An 11,670-nucleotide genomic window follows, 5' to 3' on the forward strand; every position below is an offset into this window, starting at 1 on the left:
ATCATTGTCATTCCCATGAAGTTGGAGGACATTTTGGAGCTACTAAAACGACAACCAAAGTTTTGCAATCAGGATTTTATTGGCCTTCTCTTTTTAAAGATTCATTTAATTTTGTTGCCAATTGTGATAGATGTCAAAGGGTTGGGAATATATCTAGGAAAAATGAGATGCCTCTAACAAATATTTTAGAATTAGAATTGTTTGATGTATAGGGTATTGATTTTATGGGTCCTTTTCCATCCTCTTATGCTAATCGTTTTATTTTGGTTGCTTTGCATGATAGTTGATCAAATAGTAGTGGGAATAATAAAATTTAGTAATTAGTAGCATAGTCCTTGTGGGTTCGATATCCATACTTAGGTACAATTATATTACTTGAATGATTCGTATACTTACGAACTAACACATCAACACATTTCTAAATGTATTTGTTGTTGTGTTGACTGGTTCTATGTTCCTAAGGTAGGCATCTATTTGCATGAGAGATGGTGGCATTTCCCATGCAATAGATTCATCTATGTATATCTCAATCTGTACCTCGCAGATTGCGGGCTGGCAAGCTTGAGTCCAAGCTCAAACACTAAAACATGATGCTACTGGCACCCATCGGCATAAGCAAGAATTTGAGGGCTGAGATGGTCCCACGATGATGTAGAGAAGTCCTCCAGAAGCTGAACATGGTCGATGCCCTATTTGTCTTATTGTCCTCATTTCTAAAAAGTCATGGACAACAAGCATCTTCAATTATTACGGAGTCGTTCTCTTCTTCAAATGCCGATTTGAGTCAAGAATTTTCTAAGGTTTAAGCTACAAATTTAAGGGAAAATGTGGCAAGATCCAAATTCGTCTACTATGATTAGTATCGAGTCGTTAGTGAGTTTCGAGTCACCACCACCGAGTCAAACTCGCTTTTGTTTTCCCTTTCTTGTCTTTATGTCGTGGTTGGAGTGGCAATCCAGTATGTACAAAATGATACCATTTCATTATAAAGGTTGATGGGAACTCCATTGTTGGGTATTACAAGTCATGTACAAGTCGCGTGAATGTTCTTCATTTGACTGATTCCAGGTGCAAGTCAGGCAATAAATTAATGACAACTGATGATACTAAAGATTGGGTCTATCATTAATTGGTGGACACCACTCATCTTTTGCATGGTGTTGCCCATGCAAATGGTTATGGGTGCCTTCTTAGAGTCAATGGCAGAGAAGGTGGCTCAAGGATTCTTTTTGGATGTCATATCATGGACTTTTGGGACCGATTTTCTAAAAATCTGGGAGTCAGAAAGGTCAGCATGATGGGTGTGTCCAAAAAGCATGGGTTGGAGTGTCGGCTACTTCGTACCTTCACCAAAGGCCATCCATGGTATGGTGTGTGAAGTGCTCAAGTTGCTTAATGCGCTTCTCCCTACTTTAGCTAGGGATCAAGATGTTCAAATGGTGTTGGATAAGGAACCTTTTCTAGCAAATCAACCAAATCTTTTACGGAGGTTTGGAAATAACATGCTTCCCATCTTGATGCAGTTGGTTTTGGTGCCATTGCACTGACTAAGAGTCGGTATTGCATCTGGGTATATCTCTCCATGTGACAGGTCTGTCCTTTTCGGTTACTTGAGAAGGAGTCCCAGCATTTGCCTGCTGCTGATTACTTGATGAGGCTTAGGAATGGGGATTTGGGCATTGGGTCAAGACAGGACGTTGTTGATTGGATTGCAAAGGTTCACACCCATTTCGGTTTTGGACCCCTGTGTACATACTTGGCTATAAACTACCTAGATCGGTTCCTTTTTGTATATGAATTTCTAAAGGTAAAGCTTGGATGGCACAATTGTTGGTTATGGCTTGCTTATCTCTTGCAGCCAAAATGGAAGGAGAGGGGTGAGATTGTTGCTCCTCGCATTTGTTACTTAGTTGCTCAAGGAAGTTTTGAATCATATGCAGACAGTGCAAGACTATGTCCTAAAAATTTTGAACGCTATCCTTGATTGCCTTGATACTTGCTTGATTATCTCTAATAAAATGCATGTTGAGTGATATAGTGACGACATTGTCTTGTCTAGTTTTCATCACAGATCATACCCAATCCGATTAGTTAAAGGCAACTTAGTTTCATTTTTAGTGTACATCGTACCTGTACCATCAGTCACATCATTGTCTTGTCTAGTTTTCATCACAAACTGCACCTGGTCAAATAGGTCTTGATAGTTCAATTTTGATTTTGGCATAGACTAGACCTATAAGATCGGTTACATCATTATCCTTTTTACTTTTCATCACAAATCGTACCTAGTACAATCGATCATGACAACTCAATTTTGTTTTTGATATAAACCACACTGTATGACTAGTCATGTAGTTGTCCTATCTGGTTTTCATCATAGTCAACACCTAATCTGATCGGTCACAATAGTTCAGTATTGTTTTCGTTATAGACCACACCTGTACAATTAGCCATGTTGTTGTCCTCTCTGGTATTCATCATAAACTACACCCGATCCGATTTGTCACAATAGTTCAGTATCGTTTTCGACGTACAACACACCTGTCCAATCGATTTTGTCGTTGTCCTATATTTTTTTTTTATCACAAACCACACCCGATCAGATAGTTCCAAATAATTGAGTTTCACATAGACCGGACCTATAGGATCAATCACGTTGTTGTTCTATCTTGTTTTCATCACAGACCAAACCCGATCTGATTGGTCATGGAAGCTCACTTTTGTTCTCAATATAGACCATATTTGTACGATTAGTCACAAAGTTGTCCTATCAAATTTTCATCAAAGTCGGCACCTGATCCAATAGGTTACGACAGTTCAGTACGGTTTCTACATAGACCGCATTTGTATAATATGTCACGTCATTGTCTTATTTGGTTTTGATCATAAACTACATCTGGTTCGATTGGTCACGACAATTCAATATTTTTTTTTTGGTGTAGAATGCACCTACATGATCGGTTAAGTCATTGTCTTGTCTGGTTTTCATCATGACAACTCAGTTTCGTTTTTATCGTAGACCACATCTGTACAATCGGTCAAGTAGTTGGCCTATATAGTTTTCATCATAGTTGGCACCTTATCTAATCGATCATGACATTTCAGTATCATTTTCAACGTAAACTACACCCGTACGATTGATAACATTATTATCCTATTCGATTTTCGTCTCGATCTGATTGGTCATGACAACTTAGTTTCGTTTTCGGTGTAGACCACACTTGTATGATTGATCACGTCGTTGTCCTATTTGGTTTTCATTACAAATCGTACCTGTATTGATAGGTCTCGACAGTTCAGTTTCAGTTTTAGCATAGACCATACCTATATGATCGATAATTTTGTTGCCTTGTCTAGTTTTTGTCATAGACCAGACATGGTTCGATCAGGCACGGTAGCTCAATTTTGTTTTTGGCGAAGACCACATTTACACAATTAGTCATGTAGTTGTCCTATGTGGTTTTCATCACAGTCGACACTCGATTCTATTGCTTACAAAAACTCAATTTCATTTTCAACATAGACCGCACATGTATGATCGGTCATGTTACTGTATTGTTTAGTTTTCATCATAGACCGCAACTGGTAAGATTAGTCTTGACAATTCAATTTCAATTTTAGGGTAAACCAAATGTATAGATTGGTCATGTTGTTGTCATGTCTGGTTTTTGTCATAGACTATATCAATTTCAATTTCATTTTCAGCATAGACCGCACTTGTACGATCAATCTTGTCATTGTCCTATCTGGTTTTCATCATAGACTGCAAATGGTCAGATGGGTCCTAACAGTTCCAATTCAGTTTTAGCATAGACCAAACCTATATGATCGGTCACATCATTGTCTTATCAAATTTTTGTCATAGATGACACTTGATTCGATTGGTCTTGACAACTTAGTTTCATTTTCGATGTAGACCGTAGTTATACAATCAATCACATCATTATCTTGTCTGATTTTCATCACAGACCACACATGGCCGGATAGGCCCCAATAGTTGAGTTTCAATTTTGGCACAAACCAAACCTATGTGATTGGTCACGTGGTTGTCCTGTCTGGCTTTTGTCATAGACTGGACCTGGTTCAATAGGTTGTGGCAGCTTAATTTCATTTTCACGATAGATCGTATTTGTACGATTAGTCATGTAGTTGTCCTATTTGGTTTTCATCACAGATTGCACCCAATTTGATCAATCATGATAATTCAATATCGTTTTCGGTGTAAATCAAACCTGTCTGTTTGGTAACATCATTGTCCTATCTGGTTTTTGTCACAGACCACACTTGGTCAGTTGGTCGATCACAACTGCACCCAATCGATCTATCATGACTGCTCAATTTCATTTTCAGTGTAGACCACCTTTGTACAATCAGTCATGTCATTGTTCTATTTGGTTTTTCTCACAAACTGCACCCAATCAAATAGGTCTTAATAGTTTAAATCGATTTTAGCTTAGATCGGACCTATATGATCGATAATGTAGTTTTCCTATCTGGTTTTCGTCACAGTTGACACCCGATTCAATTGGTCATGAAGTTCAATATTATTTTCGCATAGACTGCACCTGTACGATCGATCTAGTAGTTGTCGAATGAATCCAGGTTATGAGTTGAGGGTTCTAAATACTATGAACAGCTCAAGGGTAGGGATGACATGAATGACTTCGAGTCATGAGCTCAGGGCAATATATGTTATGAACAACTCAAGGTTATGGATGATACGAATCACTTAGGGTCTTTTTCCCAGGGCTCTAAATGTTATCACCAGCTCAAGATGATATGAATAGCCCAAGGCTATAGATGACATGAACAACTCTGAGTTATGAGCTTAGGGTTGTAAATGATATGAATAGATTATGGCTATAAATGATATGAATAACTGAGGGTCAGGTGCTCAAGGCTCTTGGTGCTATGCATAGCTTAGGGCTATAGATGACATGAATGACTTTGAGTCATGAGAGCAGGGCAATTAATGCTATGAACAGCTCAGGGTTATGGATAATATGAACAACTCGGGGTCGTGAGCTCAAGACTCTAGATGCTACAAACAGCTTAGGACTGTGGATGCTATGAACGACTAGGGATCGTGTGCTCAGGGCTCTAAGTGTTATGAACAGCTTAAGACTATAGATGACATATATGACTTCAAGTCGTAAGATCAAAGTCATTAATGCTTTGAATAGCTCAAGGCTATAGATGATATGAACGACTCGGGGTTGTGAGCTCAAGGCTCTAGATGCTATGAACAACTCAAGGTAGTGGATGACATGAAAGACTCTAGGTTCTGAATTAAGGGCTCTAGATGCTATGAGCAACTCAAGGTTATGGATGATATGAACAACTTTGAGTCATGAGCTTAGAGCTTTAGATCCCATGAACAGCTCTGGGTTGTGGATGACACAAACGACTCCTAATTGTGAGTTGAGGGTTCTAGATGCTATGAACAACTCAAGGGTATGGATGGTTCATGACTCCAAGTTGTGAGCTCGGGGCAATAAATGTTATGAACATCTCAGGTCAATAGATGATATCAATGACTCGAGGTCATTAGCCCAAGGATCTAGATATTATGAATAGCTCATGGTTATGGATCACATGAACGACTCCAGGTCATGAACAGAGCACTCTAAATGATATGAACAATCCAGGGTAGTGGATGACATGAATGACTCTGAGTCGTGAGCTCAAAGCTCTAAATGATATGATTAGCTCAGGCTATGAATGATATGAACGATTCAAGGTCGTGTGCTCAGCACTTGAGGCGCTATGAGCAACTCAAGGCTATGGATGATTGTGGACCCTCACTCAATCCACCGAACCGGCGCGACTCTCTTTTAAAAGAAAAGAAAGAATGAAAAAGTTGAGTTTTCCAGTTTTGAAAAACCCGCCCCCGGTAAGGAACGGTGTTGTATGGAGTCGCCACTTACTTTTTATTTTTTATTTTTAAAATGGGGAACGTTAAGTAAGAACAAAAACCCCTAATGACCCTAGTATGGAAAAAGCAGTCTGCGAAAACTAGATTCTGGGTCCGAGGATCAGGTTACTCATTGGGAATGTACCTCATGCGAGGTACCACCCCTCTAGGCCCGGAACTCGGTCTCTACTAATGTATTGGGTATGTGGGAGCATATGGATCAAAAATGAAACCCTAGCCTAAATAGATGTCATGAATCACACAATCCTAATTGGTATTTGACATGCATATGAATTCAACCAACCAAAACAATGGGTGTGTACCTATGGTCCCCAGCCATGTGCTGCATAAAAGGTCAGCCAAACACAGATAAACACATAACAAACATTTAGGATTAAGCACCATGCATGCATATGATTCAACAATCAAAACCAACGATGCATACCTGTGGTCCCTAGCCATGTGCTACAGTAGAGGGTGAGTCAGCCACGCAACATGTATTCAACATCAAGCATCAAAGTTTGTGCCCAAAAAGGAATATAGCTGGTTGAAATGAGGTAAGGGACTCCCCAAATGTCATACAAATCGAACTAGACTCATCTAGACCACACCACCCATAACTTCAAAATTGCCCATACTAACTAAAATCAAACACTGACTTAAACCTTCAAGATGGCTCACAAGTGCCCTATAGCAAATGGGTTTGAGCCCAAATGGATAAGGGCTCAAAAAATGCCAAAATCGAGGGCTACCTAAAGTCATCCAGCAGAATAGGTTGAACTAGTTCTCAATTGGTACAACCTATTGAGAAGAATTCCTAAATTTTTCTATAAAACTCCTAAATGAGTGAGGATTCAAACAAAAGAAACGGTTCTTAATTCCGAGCCCGGATGAGTGAGAACCAGACAAAGAAAGGTCAAGGGTTCTCCATGGCTGACAGAGGCAGCCAACTATGGTGCTGAACCGGTTGAACCGATTCCCAACCGGTTCAGACGATTGATAAAAAATCCGAAATTTGGCCACAAAGTTTCTAACTAAATAAGGGAGCAAACAAAATAAATGGTTCTCAATTTCGAACCCGGATGAGTGAGAACCAGACAAAGAAAGGTCAGGGGTTCCTCATGGCTGACAGAGGCAGCCAGCTATGGTGCTGAACCGGTTGAACCGGTTCCCAACTGGTTCAGACGGTTGATAAAAAATCCAAAATTTGGCCAGGAAGTTTCTAACTGAATAAGAAAAATAAAATAAAAAAAGAAACGGTTTTCAATTCCAAGCTCAGATGAGTGAGAACCGGACAAAGAAAGGTCAGGGGTCCTCATGGCTGACAGAGGCAGCTAGCTATGGTGCTGAACCGGTTGAACCGATTCCCAACCGGTTCAGACGATTGATAAAAAATCCGAAATTTGGCCACAAAGTTTCTAACTAAATAAGGGAGCAAACAAAATAAATGGTTCTCAATTTCGAACCCGGATGAGTGAGAACCAGACAAAGAAAGGTCAGGGATTCCTCATGGCTGACAGAGGCAGCCAGCTATGGCGCTGAACCGGTTGAACTAGTTCCCAACCGGTTCAGACGGTTGATAAAAAATCCCAAATTTGGCCAGGAAGTTTCTAACTAAATAAAGAAAAAAAAAAAAAAAAAGAAACAGTTCTCAATTCCGAGAACGGATGAGTGAGAACCAGACAAAGAAAGGTCAGGGGTTCCTCATGGTTGATAGAGGCAGCTAGCTATGGCGCTGAACCGGTTGAACCAGTTCAGACGGTTGATAAAAAAATCCCAAATTTGGCCAGGAAGTTTCTAACTGAATAAGGAAACAAACAAAAGAAACATTTCTCAATTCTGAGCCTGGATGAGTGAGAACTGGACAAAGAAAAGTCAGGGGTTCCTCATGGCTGACAGAGGCAGCTAGCTATGGCGCTGAATTGGTTGAACCAGTTTAGCCGGTTGATGAAAAATCCTAAATTTGGTCAGAAAGTTTCTAAACCATTCATAACCAATCAACAACAATCATGTGTGGCCTTTATTACCCACACCCAAGCAATACAATCTTCACATCAAAGGAAATAAAAGATGATGCGGAAGGAGAAAACGCATATGAAGAAGATGAAGATAAACCGCAGGTAAAAAAATTCAGCCTACTTACCTCAGAATTTCCACCAGATATGATCCATGTATGCCGATGATGACCTCCAAAATTGAGATGCCGTAGCTCTCCTCTTCAAAATAACCACAGTGCTGAAGGTTTCCCCCACGCTCTTCACTCAGAAGATGCCCTGACCTTCTGTTTTTCTCACCAGCAAAATATCGCCTCTCCAAAGTGCCCTCCTCCTTCTTTTCCCTCCTATCTTCTCACCTTTTATACTCATACCCCTCTCAGCATTTGAGCCTCCTGGGTTCCTTCCCCTTCAGCACCAAAATCCCCTCCATCAGCATGGAAAACATACCCCCATTATTTCTCTTGCACTTACGAGGCCAGCTCACTCCCTTCAGTTTTCAGCTTACTTCACCACCAAGAATCCATATGGATTCATGGTGGGCTGCAAGGAACCCAAACCAAGGCCCAAAATGGGTCCAAAACATTGCCCAAAACTGATCTGGAGCTTATGGGCTTGAGCCATGTAGGATTTGGGTCCCAAAATTACCAAAATCAGTGTTTTACACCAGCTGACTCGATGAACCGGCTGAACCGGATGCCAACCAGTCAAACAGGTTGCAAAAAATTTTGAAAATTTGACAAAATGTTCCTGGAAGAGTGAGGAATCCATGAAAAAAAATAGTGTGCAATTCCAAGTTTGAATGAGGGAGCTATGATCAAAATAATTACCAAAAATCAGTGTTCTACACCGGCTGACTCGATGAACCGGCTGAACCGGATGCCAACCGGTCGAACCGGTTGCAAAAAATTATGAAATTTGACAGAATGTTCCTAGAAGAGTGAGGAATCCATGAAAAAAATGGTGCGCAATTCCAAGTTCGGAAAAGGGAGATATGATCAAAACAAGCCCGAGTGCTCCGAACCTCAACATGCCCCTATAAACTCCAACTAAGCTAAAACATCGGGATGACCCCACTTCCTTCCTATAAGGTGATGTGACCGACTAGGAAAATGGTCATGATGACCCTCCAAAATGAACCACATACGCACCACAATGGACCACAGACAAGCCCACACGAGGCTCGGACACCGACTAAGCCCAAAAGGGGCCCTAGTGGTGCCATATGAGAACGATGGGTGCAGGTGACACCCAAAGGATAAATGTCAATGTCGAGGGACAAAATTGAGGGTCTACAATGACATGAATGACTTCGGGTCATGAGATCAAGGCAATTAATGCTATGAACAACTTATGTCTATGGATGATACGATTGACTCGGGGTCGTGAGTTCAAGGCTCAAGAATATAGATGATATGAATGAATCAAGGTTGTGTGCTTAGGGCTCTAGGTGTTATGAACAGCACAAGACAATGAGTGACATGAATGACTTCGAGTTGTAAGATCATAGTAATTAATACTATGAACAGCTCAAGGCTATGAATGATATGAATGACTTGAGGTCGTAAGCTCAAGGGTGTAGATGCTATGAATAGCTCAAGGCAGTGGATGACATGAATGGCTTTAGGTTGTAAGTTAAGGGCTTTAGATGCTATGAACAACTCAAGGCTATAGATGATATGAACAACTCTGAGTCGTGAGCTCAGTGCTCTAGATACTATGAAAAATCAAGGATGTGGATGGTATGAATGACTCAGGTTGTGAGCTCAAGGCTCTACATACATTAAATAGTTTAGGGCTATGGATGACATAAACAACTCCGGGTCATGAGCTCAAGGTATTAAATGTTATGAACAACTGAGGATTTTGGCTTATGTGAACGACTCAAAGTCGTGAGCTTAAGGCCTTAGAAGCTATGAAGAGCTCAGGGTTGTGAATCATATGAACGATGTGGGGTCGTGAGCTCAAGTCTCTAAATGTTATGAACAACTCAAGGCTATGGATGACCTTAATGACTCCGGGTCATGAGCTCAAGGCACTAGATGCTATAAATAGCTCAAGGTTGTGGATGACATGAAGGACTCCGGGTCCTAAGCTTAGGACTCTAGATGCCTAGAAAAGGTCAAGGATATGGATGACATGAACGACTTCGGGTCGTGAGCTCAAGGCTCTAGATGTTATGAATAGCTCAGGTTTATAGATTATATGAATGACTCCGGGTCATGAGCTTAGGGCTATAGATGCTATGATAAGCTCAAGGTCATGGATGATATGAATGATTCTAGGATATGAACTCAAGGCTCTAGATGCTATGAATAACTCAGGGTTGCAGATGAAATGAACAACTCGGGGTAGTGAACTCAGGTTTGTAGATGCAATGAACAGCTCAAGGTTGTGGATGACATGAATGAGTCTGGGTCATGAACTCAAAGCTCTAGATGCTATGAACAGTTCATGGTTGTGGATGACGTGAATGAGTTTGGGTCATCAGTTGAGTGCTCTAGATGCTATGAACAACCTAAGGTCATAGATGACATGAATGACTCCAAGTAGTGAGTTTAAGACTCTAGATGTTATAAACAGCTCAAGGGTATGGATGATAGGAATGACTCGGGGTTGTGAGCTCAAAGCTTTAGATGCTATGAATAGCTTATGGTTGTGGATGACATGAACGACTCCAAGTAGTGAGTTGAGTGTTGTAAATGCTATGAACAACCCAGGGTTGAAGATTACATGAATGAATCTAGGTCGCGAGCTCAGGGCTATGGATGATATGAATGACTCGGGGTTGTGTGCTTAGGGCTCTAGGTGCCATGAATAGCTTAGGGCTATGGATGACATCAATGATTTTAGTTTATGAGATCAGGGAAATTAATGTTATGAACAACTCAGTGTTGTGGATGATATGAACAACTTAAGGTCATGAGCTCAAGGCTTTAAATGCTATGAACTGCTTAGGGCTATGGATAACCTAAATTACTCTGAGTCGTGAGTTAAGGGCACAAGATGCTATGAACAAATTAATGTTGTGGATGACATGAAGGACTCTGAGTCCTCAGCTCGGGGCTCTAGATGCCATGAAAAACTCAAGGCTATGGATGGCATAAATGACTCTGAATCATAAGCTTAAGGCTCTAGATACTATGAACAGCTCAAGGTTGTGCATGATATGAATGACTTCGGGTCATGAGCTTAAGGCTCTAGATGCTATGAAAAGCTCAGGGTTGTGAATGATATGAACGACTCGAGTTCCCATGAGCTTAGGGCTTTATATGCGATCAACAGCTCAGGGTTGTGGATGATATGAACAATTCTAGCTAATGAGTTCAAAGCTCTAGTTGCCATGAATAATTAAGGGTTATAGATGACATGGACGACTTCGGGTCGTGAACTCACAGTTGTAGATGCTATGAACAACTCAAGCCTCTAAAAGACATGAATGAGTCTGCTTGTGAACTCAGGGCTCTAGATTCTATGAATAGCTTAGGGATGTGGATGACATGAACGACTCCGAGTCATGAACCAAAGGCTTTAGATGCTATGAATAACACGGTGTTGTGGATGATATGAATGACTCAAGGTCATAAGCTCAAGGCTTTATTTGTTGTGAATAGTTAAGGGATGTGGATTATATTATTGACTTCAAGTCATGAGCTCAAGGCTCCAGATTCTTTGAGCAGCCCAGGGTCATGGATGATATAATCGACTTAAGGTCTCGTGAGCTTAGGGCTGTAGATGTTATGGACAACTCAAGACTATGGA

This window comes from Vitis riparia, chromosome 5 (genome assembly GCF_004353265.1).
Source record: "Vitis riparia cultivar Riparia Gloire de Montpellier isolate 1030 chromosome 5, EGFV_Vit.rip_1.0, whole genome shotgun sequence".
Taxonomy (NCBI): domain Eukaryota; kingdom Viridiplantae; phylum Streptophyta; class Magnoliopsida; order Vitales; family Vitaceae; genus Vitis; species Vitis riparia.